This window comes from Protomyctophum parallelum (assembly GCF_964188405.1).
Source record: "Protomyctophum parallelum genome assembly, chromosome: 22".
Classification (NCBI taxonomy): domain Eukaryota; kingdom Metazoa; phylum Chordata; class Actinopteri; order Myctophiformes; family Myctophidae; genus Protomyctophum; species Protomyctophum parallelum.
In genome coordinates, this window is record NC_139714.1 from 38,217,834 (window position 1) to 38,234,496 (window position 16,663).

The following is a 16,663-nucleotide window of genomic DNA, read 5'->3' on the forward strand; positions in this document are numbered from 1 at the left end:
CACTGCTGTTCGCGTTGAGTAAAAAACGATCTGATTGGACCAAAACTGTACAGTACACCACTTCCTTATTGGAAACGACGGGGATGTAAACAAATGGATTTGATCTCGTCCGCTTGTCACTAAAAACACACAATGGACGTGTTTGAGGGAGACACTTTAGAAGAAGTGTGTAAAGTGTCTGTGTCTGGGATTGCTCATAATGCGAGGCTGCAGCTGGGTGCATCTCAAACAGCGTGGAGACTTCTGTTTACAAACGAAACCTCGCAAGACGTCCCGCGAGAGTTGGGAACGCCGTAGTACTGCTGCAGTAAAATAGTAACTTTATAAATCTATCTTAAAAGACGAAAATAAAACCGCATGAGTTTTCCTGATGTCATAAACTGTCAGAATCAGCTTTTGTTGCGTTGGTTTATGTGCTAAAAGAGTGACTTTGAGAGCTGTTTCCTCGCTACAATGGAAGTCAATGAGCGACTTTTTGTATTTATTAAATTGCTAATAAACAACACAACGGAGTGAAATGGAATGGAATGGAATAGTTTGCCCATAATATGGTAAGAAAACAACCCAAACCTCAAAAAAGTGGTCTTACCCTTTAAATAGCCGGTATGAAGATGGAATGAGTGTCTTTTTCCCTCACCCTCACTATCTGTCTCTCTGTCTCTCTGTCTCTCTCTCTCTCTCTCTCTCTCTCTCTCTCTCTCTCTCTCTCTCTCTCTCTCTCTCTCTCTCTCTCTTTCTCTCTCTCTCTCTCTCTCTCTCTCTCTCTCTCTCTCTCTCTCTAGGTTCAGGGTCTTCTGTCACAAGATAGTCAATCACAACATCTTCACCAACCTCATCCTCTTCTTCATTCTGCTGAGCAGCATCAGTCTGGCTGCCGAGGACCCTGTGAAGAACGACTCCTTCAGGAACCAGGTGTCACGCACACGCACGCACGCACGCACGCACGCATGCACGCACACACACACACACACACACACACACACACACACACGCACACACACACGCACGTGCCACTGCTACCGAGAGACTGGGTTGTGGTGCCGCTGTACTTGTTAGGACCAAAATTACCCACGCTGCATTTACTGCACTAAGTGGATTACAATCAGTGTCAACGAGAGAGAAAAACCTAATGGGATTTTCTCCAGTTCTATAGTTGATTAACCCATTCTGACCTGAGATCAGATTCATACGAGGTTTCCGCCGGACACACACTGGTCTGATGAACCCATTCTGACCTGAGATCAGATTCTAAAAATGTCAGTCGCTCTTCGATTTTTCAAAAATAGCAGACCTACAAGCTCGTATCGCGCCACTCGGTGGCGCGATATGAGCTTGTAGATCTGCTATTGCTAAAGCATAACATGATGCTGACACCAAAATGGGTGCCCGTTCAGAATGGGTTAACTTCATGTTATGAAGACATGACATGGCCTATAATGACTTTTATATCTGTTTATGAGCCATTAATCCCCCTTTTCTTTTCTTCACTGATTATATATTATACTGATTATATACATATAATATACATATACATATATACATTAACTCACTTGAACAGTTGAAGCTCACAATATGAGCTTGCAGATCGGCTGTTTTTTGGCAAAGGGGTTTTAATTAGAAATCGCTCCAAGTACCCTACAGCTGTATATAACTCAATTGAATTATCGCTAATTAAGATTGGTGGGTTAAATACAGTTCATTGTAACTCCATATACGTGTGTGTGTGTGTGTGTACAGATCCTGGGCTATGGGTTAAATACAGTTCATTGTAACTCCATATACGTGTGTGTGTGTGTGTGTGTGTACAGATCCTGGGCTATGGGTTAAATACAGTTCATTGTAACTCCATATACTTGTGTGTGTGTACAGATCCTGGGCTATGGGTTAAATACAGTTCATTGTAACTCCATATACTTGTGTGTGTGTACAGATCCTGGGCTATGGGTTAAATACAGTTCATTGTAACTCCATATACGTGTGTGTGTGTGTGTGTGTGTGTGTGTGTGTGTGTGTGTGTGTGTGTGTGTGTGTGTGTGTGTGTGTGTGTGTGTGTGTGTGTGTGTGTACAGATCCTGGGCTATGGGTTAAATACAGTTCATTGTAACTCCATATACTTGTGTGTGTGTGTACAGATCCTGGGCTATGCAGACCATGTCTTCACTGGACTCTTCACCATCGAGATCATCCTCAAGGTAGAGTGCAGTGTTCATGCTATATCCTCAAGGTAGAGTGCAGTGTTCATGCTATATCCATAAAGGTAGAGTGCAGTGTTCATGCTATATCCATAAAGGTAGAGTGCAGTGTTCATGCTATATCCTCAAGGTAGAGTGCAGTGTTCATGCTATATCCTCAAGGTAGAGTGCAGTGTTCATGCTATATCCATAAAGGTAGAGTGCAGTGTTCATGCTATATCCATAAAGGTAGAGTGCAGTGTTCATGCTATATCCATAAAGGTAGAGTGCAGTGTTTATGCTATATCCTCAAGGTAGAGTGCAGTGTTCATGCTATATCCTCAAGGTAGAGTGCAGTGTTCATGCTATATCCATAAAGGTAGAGTGCAGTGTTCATGCTATATCCATAAAGGTAGAGTGCAGTGTTCATGCTATATCCATAAAGGTAGAGTGCAGTGTTCATGCTATATCCATAAAGGTAGAGTGCAGTGTTCATGCTATATCCATAAAGGTAGAGTGCAGTGTTCATGCTATATCCATAAAGGTAGAGTGCAGTGTTCATGCTATATCCATAAAGGTAGAGTGCAGTGTTCATGCTATATCCATAAAGGTAGAGTGCAGTGTTCATGCTATATCCTCAAGGTAGAGTGCAGTGTTCATGCTATATCCATAAAGGTAGAGTGCAGTGTTCATGCTATATCCTCAAGGTAGAGTGCAGTGTTCATGCTATATCCTCAAGGTAGAGTGCAGTGTTCATGCTATATCCATAAAGGTAGAGTGCAGTGTTCATGCTATATCCATAAAGGTAGAGTGCAGTGTTCATGCTATATCCATAAAGGTAGAGTGCAGTGTTCATGCTATATCCTCAAGGTAGAGTGCAGTGTTCATGCTATATCCATAAAGGTAGAGTGCAGTGTTCATGCTATATCCATAAAGGTAGAGTGCAGTGTTCATGCTATATCCATAAAGGTAGAGTGCAGTGTTCATGCTATATCCTCAAGGTAGAGTGCAGTGTTCATGCTATATCCTCAAGGTAGAGTGCAGTGTTCATGCTATATCCATAAAGGTAGAGTGCAGTGTTCATGCTATATCCTCAAGGTAGAGTGCAGTGTTCATGCTATATCCTCAAGGTAGAGTGCAGTGTTCATGCTATATCCATAAAGGTAGAGTGCAGTGTTCATGCTATATCCATAAAGGTAGAGTGCAGTGTTCATGCTATATCCATAAAGGTAGAGTGCAGTGTTCATGCTATATCCATAAAGGTAGAGTGCAGTGTTCATGCTATATCCTCAAGGTAGAGTGCAGTGTTCATGCTATATCCATAAAGGTAGAGTGCAGTGTTCATGCTATATCCATAAAGGTAGAGTGCAGTGTTCATGCTATATCCATAAAGGTAGAGTGCAGTGTTCATGCTATATCCATAAAGGTAGAGTGCAGTGTTCATGCTATATCCATAAAGGTAGAGTGCAGTGTTCATGCTATATCCATAAAGGTAGAGTGCAGTGTTCATGCTATATCCATAAAGGTAGAGTGCAGTGTTCATGCTATATCCATAAAGGTAGAGTGCAGTGTTTATGCTATATCCATAAAGGTAGAGTGCAGTGTTCATGCTATATCCATAAAGGTAGAGTGCAGTGTTCATGCTATATCCATAAAGGTAGAGTGCAGTGTTTATGCTATATCCATAAAGGTAGAGTGCAGTGTTCATGCTATATCCATAAAGGTAGAGTGCAGTGTTCATGCTATATCCATAAAGGTAGAGTGCAGTGTTCATGCTATATCCATAAAGGTAGAGTGCAGTGTTCATGCTATATCCATAAAGGTAGAGTGCAGTGTTCATGCTATATCCATAAAGGTAGAGTGCAGTGTTCATGCTATATCCATAAAGGTAGAGTGCAGTGTTCATGCTATATCCATAAAGGTAGAGTGCAGTGTTCATGCTATATCCATAAAGGTAGAGTGCAGTGTTCATGCTATATCCATAAAGGTAGAGTGCAGTGTTCATGCTATATCCATAAAGGTAGAGTGCAGTGTTCATGCTATATCCATAAAGGTAGAGTGCAGTGTTCATGCTATATCCATAAAGGTAGAGTGCAGTGTTCATGCTATATCCATAAAGGTAGAGTGCAGTGTTCATGCTATATCCATAAAGGTAGAGTGCAGTGTTCATGCTATATCCTCAAGGTAGAGTGCAGTGTTCATGCTATATCCATAAAGGTAGAGTGCAGTGTTCATGCTATATCCATAAAGGTAGAGTGCAGTGTTCATGCTATATCCATAAAGGTAGAGTGCAGTGTTCATGCTATATCCATAAAGGTAGAGTGCAGTGTTCATGCTATATCCATAAAGGTAGAGTGCAGTGTTCATGCTATATCCATAAAGGTAGAGTGCAGTGTTCATGCTATATCCTCAAGGTAGAGTGCAGTGTTCATGCTATATCCATAAAGGTAGAGTGCAGTGTTCATGCTATATCCATAAAGGTAGAGTGCAGTGTTCATGCTATATCCATAAAGGTAGAGTGCAGTGTTCATGCTATATCCTCAAGGTAGAGTGCAGTGTTCATGCTATATCCTCAAGGTAGAGTGCAGTGTTCATGCTATATCCTCAAGGTAGAGTGCAGTGTTCATGCTATATCCATAAAGGTAGAGTGCAGTGTTTATGCTATATCCATAAAGGTAGAGTGCAGTGTTTATGCTATATCCATAAAGGTAGAGTGCAGTGTTTATGCTATATCCTCAAGGTAGAGTGCAGTGTTCATGCTATATCCATAAAGGTAGAGTGCAGTGTTCATGCTATATCCATAAAGGTAGAGTGCAGTGTTCATGCTATATCCATAAAGGTAGAGTGCAGTGTTTATGCTATATCCATAAAGGTAGAGTGCAGTGTTTATGCTATATCCTCAAGTTAGAGTGCAGTGTTCATGCTATATCCATAAAGGTAGAGTGCAGTGTTCATGCTATATCCATAAAGGTAGAGTGCAGTGTTCATGCTATATCCATAAAGGTAGAGTGCAGTGTTATGCTATATCCATAAAGGTAGAGTGCAGTGTTCATGCTATATCCATAAAGGTAGAGTGCAGTGTTCATGCTATATCCATAAAGGTAGAGTGCAGTGTTCATGCTATATCCTCAAGGTAGAGTGCAGTGTTTATGCTATATCCATAAAGGTAGAGTGCAGTGTTCATGCTATATCCATAAAGGTAGAGTGCAGTGTTTATGCTATATCCATAAAGGTAGAGTGCAGTGTTTATGCTATATCCTCAAGTTAGAGTGCAGTGTTCATGCTATATCCATAAAGGTAGAGTGCAGTGTTCATGCTATATCCATAAAGGTAGAGTGCAGTGTTCATGCTATATCCATAAAGGTAGAGTGCAGTGTTTATGCTATATCCTCAAGGTAGAGTGCAGTGTTTATGCTATATCCTCAAGGTAGAGTGCAGTGTTCATGCTATATCCATAAAGGTAGAGTGCAGTGTTCATGCTATATCCATAAAGGTAGAGTGCAGTGTTTATGCTATATCCATAAAGGTAGAGTGCAGTGTTCATGCTATATCCATAAAGGTAGAGTGCAGTGTTCATGCTATATCCATAAAGGTAGAGTGCAGTGTTCATGCTATATCCATAAAGGTAGAGTGCAGTGTTCATGCTATATCCTCAAGGTAGAGTGCAGTGTTCATGCTATATCCTCAAGGTAGAGTGCAGTGTTCATGCTATATCCATAAAGGTAGAGTGCAGTGTTTATGCTATATCCATAAAGGTAGAGTGCAGTGTTCATGCTATATCCATAAAGGTAGAGTGCAGTGTTTATGCTATATCCTCAAGGTAGAGTGCAGTGTTCATGCTATATCCTCAAGGTAGAGTGCAGTGTTCATGCTATATCCATAAAGGTAGAGTGCAGTGTTCATGCTATATCCTCAAGGTAGAGTGCAGTGTTTATGCTATATCCATAAAGGTAGAGTGCAGTGTTTATGCTATATCCTCAAGGTAGAGTGCAGTGTTCATGCTATATCCATAAAGGTAGAGTGCAGTGTTTATGCTATATCCATAAAGGTAGAGTGCAGTGTTCATGCTATATCCTCAAGGTAGAGTGCAGTGTTCATGCTATATCCATAAAGGTAGAGTGCAGTGTTTATGCTATATCCATAAAGGTAGAGTGCAGTGTTCATGCTATATCCATAAAGGTAGAGTGCAGTGTTCATGCTATATCCATAAAGGTAGAGTGCAGTGTTCATGCTATATCCATAAAGGTAGAGTGCAGTGTTCATGCTATATCCTCAAGGTAGAGTGCAGTGTTTATGCTATATCCTCAAGGTAGAGTGCAGTGTTCATGCTATATCCTCAAGGTAGAGTGCAGTGTTCATGCTATATCCTCAAGGTAGAGTGCAGTGTTCATGCTATATCCATAAAGGTAGAGTGCAGTGTTCATGCTATATCCATAAAGGTAGAGTGCAGTGTTCATGCTATATCCTCAAGGTAGAGTGCAGTGTTCATGCTATATCCTCAAGGTAGAGTGCAGTGTTCATGCTATATCCATAAAGGTAGAGTGCAGTGTTCATGCTATATCCTCAAGGTAGAGTGCAGTGTTCATGCTATATCCTCAAGGTAGAGTGCAGTGTTCATGCTATATCCATAAAGGTAGAGTGCAGTGTTCATGCTATATCCTCAAGGTAGAGTGCAGTGTTTATGCTATATCCTCAAGGTAGAGTGCAGTGTTCATGCTATATCCTCAAGGTAGAGTGCAGTGTTCATGCTATATCCTCAAGGTAGAGTGCAGTGTTCATGCTATATCCATAAAGGTAGAGTGCAGTGTTCATGCTATATCCATAAAGGTAGAGTGCAGTGTTCATGCTATATCCATAAAGGTAGAGTGCAGTGTTTATGCTATATCCTCAAGGTAGAGTGCAGTGTTTATGCTATATCCATAAAGGTAGAGTGCAGTGTTTATGCTATATCCATAAAGGTAGAGTGCAGTGTTCATGCTATATCCTCAAGGTAGAGTGCAGTGTTTATGCTATATCCTCAAGGTAGAGTGCAGTGTTCATGCTATATCCTCAAGGTAGAGTGCAGTGTTCATGCTATATCCTCAAGGTAGAGTGCAGTGTTCATGCTATATCCATAAAGGTAGAGTGCAGTGTTCATGCTATATCCTCAAGGTAGAGTGCAGTGTTCATGCTATATCCATAAAGGTAGAGTGCAGTGTTTATGCTATATCCTCAAGGTAGAGTGCAGTGTTTATGCTATATCCATAAAGGTAGAGTGCAGTGTTTATGCTATATCCATAAAGGTAGAGTGCAGTGTTCATGCTATATCCTCAAGGTAGAGTGCAGTGTTCATGCTATATCCATAAAGGTAGAGTGCAGTGTTTATGCTATATCCATAAAGGTAGAGTGCAGTGTTCATGCTATATCCTCAAGGTAGAGTGCAGTGTTCATGCTATATCCTCAAGGTAGAGTGCAGTGTTCATGCTATATCCATAAAGGTAGAGTGCAGTGTTCATGCTATATCCTCAAGGTAGAGTGCAGTGTTCATGCTATATCCTCAAGGTAGAGTGCAGTGTTTATGCTATATCCATAAAGGTAGAGTGCAGTGTTTATGCTATATCCATAAAGGTAGAGTGCAGTGTTTATGCTATATCCATAAAGGTAGAGTGCAGTGTTTATGCTATATCCATAAAGGTAGAGTGCAGTGTTCATGCTATATCCATAAAGGTAGAGTGCAGTGTTCATGCTATATCCATAAAGGTAGAGTGCAGTGTTTATGCTATATCCTCAAGGTAGAGTGCAGTGTTTATGCTATATCCATAAAGGTAGAGTGCAGTGTTTATGCTATATCCATAAAGGTAGAGTGCAGTGTTCATGCTATATCCATAAAGGTAGAGTGCAGTGTTCATGCTATATCCATAAAGGTAGAGTGCAGTGTTCATGCTATATCCTCAAGGTAGAGTGCAGTGTTCATGCTATATCCTCAAGGTAGAGTGCAGTGTTCATGCTATATCCATAAAGGTAGAGTGCAGTGTTCATGCTATATCCTCAAGGTAGAGTGCAGTGTTCATGCTATATCCATAAAGGTAGAGTGCAGTGTTTATGCTATATCCTCAAGGTAGAGTGCAGTGTTTATGCTATATCCATAAAGGTAGAGTGCAGTGTTTATGCTATATCCATAAAGGTAGAGTGCAGTGTTCATGCTATATCCTCAAGGTAGAGTGCAGTGTTCATGCTATATCCATAAAGGTAGAGTGCAGTGTTTATGCTATATCCATAAAGGTAGAGTGCAGTGTTCATGCTATATCCTCAAGGTAGAGTGCAGTGTTCATGCTATATCCTCAAGGTAGAGTGCAGTGTTCATGCTATATCCATAAAGGTAGAGTGCAGTGTTCATGCTATATCCTCAAGGTAGAGTGCAGTGTTCATGCTATATCCTCAAGGTAGAGTGCAGTGTTTATGCTATATCCATAAAGGTAGAGTGCAGTGTTTATGCTATATCCATAAAGGTAGAGTGCAGTGTTTATGCTATATCCATAAAGGTAGAGTGCAGTGTTTATGCTATATCCATAAAGGTAGAGTGCAGTGTTCATGCTATATCCATAAAGGTAGAGTGCAGTGTTCATGCTATATCCATAAAGGTAGAGTGCAGTGTTTATGCTATATCCTCAAGGTAGAGTGCAGTGTTCATGCTATATCCATAAAGGTAGAGTGCAGTGTTCATGCTATATCCATAAAGGTAGAGTGCAGTGTTTATGCTATATCCATAAAGGTAGAGTGCAGTGTTCATGCTATATCCATAAAGGTAGAGTGCAGTGTTCATGCTATATCCATAAAGGTAGAGTGCAGTGTTCATGCTATATCCATAAAGGTAGAGTGCAGTGTTTATGCTATATCCATAAAGGTAGAGTGCAGTGTTCATGCTATATCCATAAAGGTAGAGTGCAGTGTTCATGCTATATCCATAAAGGTAGAGTGCAGTGTTCATGCTATATCCATAAAGGTAGAGTGCAGTGTTTATGCTATATCCATAAAGGTAGAGTGCAGTGTTCATGCTATATCCTCAAGGTAGAGTGCAGTGTTTATGCTATATCCTCAAGGTAGAGTGCAGTGTTCATGCTATATCCTCGAGGTAGAGTGCAGTGTTCATGCTATATCCATAAAGGTAGAGTGCAGTGTTCATGCTATATCCTCAAGGTAGAGTGCAGTGTTCATGCTATATCCTCAAGGTAGAGTGCAGTGTTCATGCTATATCCTCAAGGTAGAGTGCAGTGTTCATGCTATATCCTCAAGGTAGAGTGCAGTGTTCATGCTATATCCATAAAGGTAGAGTGCAGTGTTCATGCTATATCCTCAAGGTAGAGTGCAGTGTTCATGCTATATCCTCAAGGTAGAGTGCAGTGTTCATGCTATATCCTCAAGGTAGAGTGCAGTGTTCATGCTATATCCTCAAGGTAGAGTGCAGTGTTCATGCTATATCCTCAAGGTAGAGTGCAGTGTTCATGCTATATCCTCAAGGTAGAGTGCAGTGTTCATGCTATATCCATAAAGGTAGAGTGCAGTGTTCATGCTATATCCTCAAGGTAGAGTGCAGTGTTCATGCTATATCCATAAAGGTAGAGTGCAGTGTTCATGCTATATCCATAAAGGTAGAGTGCAGTGTTCATGCTATATCCATAAAGGTAGAGTGCAGTGTTCATGCTATATCCTCAAGGTAGAGTGCAGTGTTCATGCTATATCCTCAAGGTAGAGTGCAGTGTTCATGCTATATCCTCAAGGTAGAGTGCAGTGTTCATGCTATATCCTCAAGGTAGAGTGCAGTGTTCATGCTATATCCATAAAGGTAGAGTGCAGTGTTCATGCTATATCCATAAAGGTAGAGTGCAGTGTTCATGCTATATCCATAAAGGTAGAGTGCAGTGTTCATGCTATATCCTCAAGGTAGAGTGCAGTGTTCATGCTATATCCATAAAGGTAGAGTGCAGTGTTCATGCTATATCCTCAAGGTAGAGTGCAGTGTTCATGCTATATCCATAAAGGTAGAGTGCAGTGTTCATGCTATATCCATAAAGGTAGAGTGCAGTGTTCATGCTATATCCATAAAGGTAGAGTGCAGTGTTCATGCTATATCCATAAAGGTAGAGTGCAGTGTTCATGCTATATCCTCAAGGTAGAGTGCAGTGTTCATGCTATATCCATAAAGGTAGAGTGCAGTGTTCATGCTATATCCATAAAGGTAGAGTGCAGTGTTCATGCTATATCCATAAAGGTAGAGTGCAGTGTTCATGCTATATCCTCAAGGTAGAGTGCAGTGTTCATGCTATATCCATAAAGGTAGAGTGCAGTGTTCATGCTATATCCTCAAGGTAGAGTGCAGTGTTCATGCTATATCCATAAAGGTAGAGTGCAGTGTTCATGCTATATCCATAAAGGTAGAGTGCAGTGTTCATGCTATATCCATAAAGGTAGAGTGCAGTGTTCATGCTATATCCTCAAGGTAGAGTGCAGTGTTCATGCTATATCCATAAAGGTAGAGTGCAGTGTTCATGCTATATCCATAAAGGTAGAGTGCAGTGTTCATGCTATATCCTCAAGGTAGAGTGCAGTGTTCATGCTATATCCTCAAGGTAGAGTGCAGTGTTCATGCTATATCCTCAAGGTAGAGTGCAGTGTTCATGCTATATCCTCGAGGTAGAGTGCAGTGTTCATGCTATATCCATAAAGGTAGAGTGCAGTGTTCATGCTATATCCTCAAGGTAGAGTGCAGTGTTCATGCTATATCCTCGAGGTAGAGTGCAGTGTTCATGCTATATCCATAAAGGTAGAGTGCAGTGTTCATGCTATATCCTCAAGGTAGAGTGCAGTGTTCATGCTATATCCTCAAGGTAGAGTGCAGTGTTCATGCTATATCCTCAAGGTAGAGTGCAGTGTTCATGCTATATCCTCAAGGTAGAGTGCAGTGTTCATGCTATATCCATAAAGGTAGAGTGCAGTGTTCATGCTATATCCTCAAGGTAGAGTGCAGTGTTCATGCTATATCCTCAAGGTAGAGTGCAGTGTTCATGCTATATCCTCAAGGTAGAGTGCAGTGTTCATGCTATATCCTCAAGGTAGAGTGCAGTGTTCATGCTATATCCATAAAGGTAGAGTGCAGTGTTCATGCTATATCCATAAAGGTAGAGTGCAGTGTTCATGCTATATCCATAAAGGTAGAGTGCAGTGTTCATGCTATATCCATAAAGGTAGAGTGCAGTGTTCATGCTATATCCTCAAGGTAGAGTGCAGTGTTCATGCTATATCCTCAAGGTAGAGTGCAGTGTTCATGCTATATCCTCAAGGTAGAGTGCAGTGTTCATGCTATATCCATAAAGGTAGAGTGCAGTGTTCATGCTATATCCATAAAGGTAGAGTGCAGTGTTCATGCTATATCCATAAAGGTAGAGTGCAGTGTTCATGCTATATCCTCAAGGTAGAGTGCAGTGTTCATGCTATATCCATAAAGGTAGAGTGCAGTGTTCATGCTATATCCATAAAGGTAGAATGCAGTGTTCATGCTATATCCTCAAGGTAGAGTGCAGTGTTCATGCTATATCCATAAAGGTAGAGTGCAGTGTTCATGCTATATCCATAAAGGTAGAGTGCAGTGTTCATGCTATATCCATAAAGGTAGAGTGCAGTGTTCATGCTATATCCTCAAGGTAGAGTGCAGTGTTCATGCTATATCCATAAAGGTAGAGTGCAGTGTTCATGCTATATCCTCAAGGTAGAGTGCAGTGTTCATGCTATATCCATAAAGCACAATTAATGCACACTTTGGTAGATGTTTGGGCTGTATATAGTACTTCAAAGGCATCAGATAATACTCTTCATTACTTTGTTTATCAGTTCAGTTTGGGGCCAGCACTGCCACAAAACTATAATCACTGAATGAAATGAATAAAATGAAATTAAACAAAAATAAAATGATTCACAGGAGGCAGGCAGTGATCACCCCATGCAGCGTCTGTATTCTGGGGGTACAAAATGTTGTCACGTTCCGTGACACGTTCTGTATTAGTTAGTGTTTTAACTTTACTGTTTTCCTATGATTTTGTTATATTTTCTCTTATTCTCTTACTCTTATTTTCTAGTTTTCTGGTTTCCACTGTTGCTTTTGTTGCCTGTGTTGTCTCACCATGATTAGCCTAGTGTTTCCACCTTGTCCTGTTAGCTCCCCAGCCTATCCCAGTGTTCACCTGTGCCCTGTTTTCCCTGTGTATTTATACTCCCCTGTTTTCCCTGTGTATTTGCGAACGCAGTGAGCCACTTACTATGACAGCAAGGGCTGAATGTCTGTGTGTGTGTGTGTGTGTGTCACGCTGTTACACCACCCGCCCGCCACCAGAGGGCGCAGCTGTAGCACACACACACACACACACACACACACACACACACAGGGCGCAGCTGTAGCACACACACACACACACACACACAACCACACACACACGAGCTGCGTTCGCTTCCCGCGTTTGCGCGTCTTACTTGTTATACTCCCCTGTTTTCCCTTTTCTAGTGTTATGCTCCTAGTGAACTCCTAGTGCTTTGACTCACAGTGTTCTTGTTTCTCTTCGTGTTTGGATTTTGGTGCATAAACCGCCTGCAATTTCCACTGCTCTGCCTCGGGAGGCATATACTATCATCCGTCAGAGCATTGCTCCGAAGGAGCAATGCTCCGAGCTGCGCTGCAGGTCGGGAGAGGGTTGCGGTTAGGTTTAGGTGTCTGCCCCGGGGGAGGTTAGGGTGAGGGAGGAGGTAGGTTGTCGTTCGGACCAATGCTCCGTCGGATGAAAGTACTGCACTCCTCTGCCTCTCTGCCTTTGTCCTGCGTTTGGGTCCTAACCCTCTTGATTCACACCGTGACAACATTAGCCAAAAATAACAGATCGACAAGCTCACAATGCTTCACAATGCAATGCATTGTGAGCTTGTAGATCTCCACATTTTTTTTCCAAATAGATTTGGTGTAGGCAGAAAAGGTAAAGTTGTTAAGAGGTCTTAATTTGGATGTGCGTGGCCGCTTCTTCTGATCCTGCTTGGCTTATAGTTAACTCCTTGACACCATGCAACGCCAAGTTTTGTCTGAGAGGACTTGCTCTGTGGAATACAACAATGAACATCCGTAACAGTCTTCTGCTCTGTGGAATACAACAATGAACATCCGTAACAGTCTTCTGCTCTGTGGAATACAACAATGAACATCCGTAACAGTCTTCTGCTCTGTGGAATACAACAATGAACATCCGTAACAGTCTTCTGCTCTGTGGAATACAACAATGAACATCCGTAACAGTCTTCTGCTCTGTGGAATACAACAATGAACATCCGTAACAGTCTTCTGCTCTGTGGAATACAACAATGAACATCCGTAACAGTCTTCTGCTCTGTGGAATACAACAATGAACATCCGTAACAGTCTTCTGCTCTGTGGAATACAACAATGGACATCCGTAACAGTCTTCTGCTCTGTGGAATACAACAATGAACATCCGTAACAGTCTTCTGCTCTGTGGAATACAACAATGAACATCCGTAACAGTCTTCTGCTCTGTGGAATACAACAATGAACATCCGTAACAGTCTTCTGCTCTGTGGAATACAACAATGAACATCCGTAACAGTCTTCTGCTCTGTGGAATACAACAATGAACATCCGTAACAGTCTTCTGCTCTGTGGAATACAACAATGAACATCCGTAACAGTCTTCTGCTCTGTGGAATACAACAATGAACATCCGTAACAGTCTTCTGCTCTGTGGAATACAACAATGAACATCCGTAACAGTCTTCCGCAATGAGTTACATTGCACAGCGAAACAGCTCTCAAAGTCAAATTTTTAGCACGCAAGCAAACGCTGAAGAAGCATATTCTGACAATGAATAGTATTCTACTCAATGGAGTAGTATTCTAACTTTGACTTTTTTGCTCTGTGCGTGCGCATGTGTGTGCGTGTGTGCGTGCGTGCGTGCGTGTGTGTGTGTGTATGCAGATGACAGCATATGGGGCTTTCCTCCATAAAGGGTCATTCTGTAGAAACTACTTTAACATCCTGGACCTGGTGGTGGTCAGTGTGTCTCTCATCTCCTCTGGAATACAGTGAGTATCCAAACTACACAACATCTCATTCAGCCTTTGTTGAGCCTGACAATTTCTGCCGTACTTTTATTTTATTTAAATTTTGTTATTATTATAATTTTCTAACTCATTAGTATAATAGTATTTTCTTTATATAGCTTTAGACGATATGAAATTGTTTTGTATAAATTAACAGGGCAGTGGGGAAATGCCCTTTTAATTCAGTGGTTCTCAAACATTTTCAAGGACTGTATTTGGTTGATTGTGACGGATTTGTGTCGAAAACAGCTGATCTGCAAGCTCACAACGCATTGCGATGTGAGTCATGTGACACATTGTGAGCTTGTAGAAAGTATGGAAAGGATTAGGGTAGTTTAACTCGATCAGTAAGTTCTCTCCTTTGGCTCCCTGCAACTCCTTAAATGACCCCTGGCGGTCCCCGGAGATACCCCAGTTTGAGAGCCAGTGTTTTAAATAAACCACTGGGGCCACTCAACACTAGATCACATTAGGTTATGTAACTTGTCTTGTCTGTGTACAAGCTCTTCCCAAGAGCCTCAGCATGTTGATTAAAGTGCCATGAGTTGAACGAAAACTTAAACCACTCAGCAGTGAGCGTGCCATTTGCTCATCCGTTTGTTTGAAACGTGGAATTTAGAAAAGAAAGGGAGGCTTGTATTTGAAAACCAGCTTATAACTGCTTCATTGCAATGTCACCCCCGGTCATTAATAGAGCACCGACTCAAATAGAGGTCCCTATTAGAGGATTTTACGGAGTTATTGGTTTACAGGCAAGTTGTCTACTCTACGCAAACATTTGCAATCCAATCCTTTTAGTTTGCTTTTCATCTCTCGATTTCAAATACTCGTTATAACAGCTTACAGTGTTGACTTGTTAATGGTGGACACTTTACAGTATTAACTGCTGGCTACATTTCAGAGGTGACATTTACAGTGCTTAGACATGCTGAGAGCTTATCAAATTATGTACTGCAAAACACACACAGATCAAGTTGTTGTGTGGCAACGTATTCTGTTTTATTCTTTGATCCATTGTCTTATTCTTTGATCCATAATTCATGTTTTCATGTCATTACAATGGCCTGATTCTAGCTTATAAACTTGTGTACATTTCTAAGAGTTGTAAACACGTACTTAAGGGCATCATCATACCTATAACTTAACTTACCTTCTACCAAGGGACAGCGACACACATTTACTACGATGATTGAAGTGTTTAACCTCTTAAACCTTATTATACTTCATCGTACGTACAATAGTGTAAATAGCCAATCAAGTGAGCGTGTAGATCGGCTATTTTCGCTGAATGCATGATATTTTCGCAGAATGTCCCCCCTGTAATGATGCAGAATGTCCCCCCTGTAATGATGCAGGTGTAAAAAGTAAAAAAACCACACTGGGATGAGGCCATCATTACGTTTCACAGTCTTATGTTTAAACTGCATTCTTGATGACGCATTATGTTACATTTCTGTGATGTGTCTAATGTTTAATCAACTATATTACACTCTGTCTTTGATGGCCGATAGCCTAGACTACACGACGTAAGTCTACATGGTCCTCATTAATAACCACATTTAACTGTGGAAAAGTTACTCATTTGATTTTTGTATTCCTATGGCCTTGGACAGTTTACTGTTAACCTCTATGGACATGTGAGTCCAGGTGCTACTGTATGATGCTGCTGAGAAGTGGTCCTTTGGCAATGGATGGGTGAAGGTGGCATTGAGCTGAACGTTGTCAGGTCGCTGCCTGGTAAATGTTTCTGGACTGGTTCAATGGTTAAAAGTGAATGGCACACAAACGTTAAGCATACAATAAATGGTTATTTGAGCATCGTAGCATAGTTTTAGGTGTATAGGTCCCAGGCTCTCCCATTTGCTCGTTGTAAACTACTCTGAATGACAACATCAGCCTGATGTCTGCTTACCATTTAACACACAATAGCATATTCACAACGACGCCCGATGTAACCATGCCAGGCGCCAACCTTCCGTTTGGGGTACAGGTTCTTGTTCAAGGACACTTGGACATGCAGACAGGAGGATGGAACTGGTTCCCAGATGGGCTGCTCTAGCTAGATAATGTTATGGACACGGCAGATGGTGTATCCACGTCCATTATGTTTGTTGTATAATATCTATGCGCAGATGATGTGATTAACTTCCTCAGACAGTGGTGCCCGCATGGTCAAAACCCCCTGATGAGTTTAAAGCCATTTAGACCCCCCCCCCCCCCCCCAGAAAAGATTTAAAAAATGTTTGCGCTGAAAGTATTCCAAATGTGCGCCACATTTTCACGATTTTTCAAAAATAGCAGACCTACAAGCTCCGTGTGCCGCGCTATGAGCTTGTAGGTCTGCTATTTTTCAATAGCTAAA

The 16,663-nt window shown here is 41.4% G+C and overlaps 1 pseudogene across 1 annotated transcript in view; it reads left to right on the forward strand.

Annotated features, from left to right (window-relative positions):
- LOC310853176 (voltage-dependent L-type calcium channel subunit alpha-1C-like) overlaps window positions 1–16,663 on the forward strand; it is a 290,615-nt pseudogene that overhangs the window by 200,482 nt on the left and 73,470 nt on the right. The window contains exons 9-11 of the transcript XR_014571111.1: window positions 783–912; window positions 2,133–2,192; window positions 14,177–14,283. The product of XR_014571111.1 is annotated as a voltage-dependent L-type calcium channel subunit alpha-1C-like (transcript). The remainder of the gene's footprint in view (window positions 1–782; window positions 913–2,132; window positions 2,193–14,176; window positions 14,284–16,663) is intronic.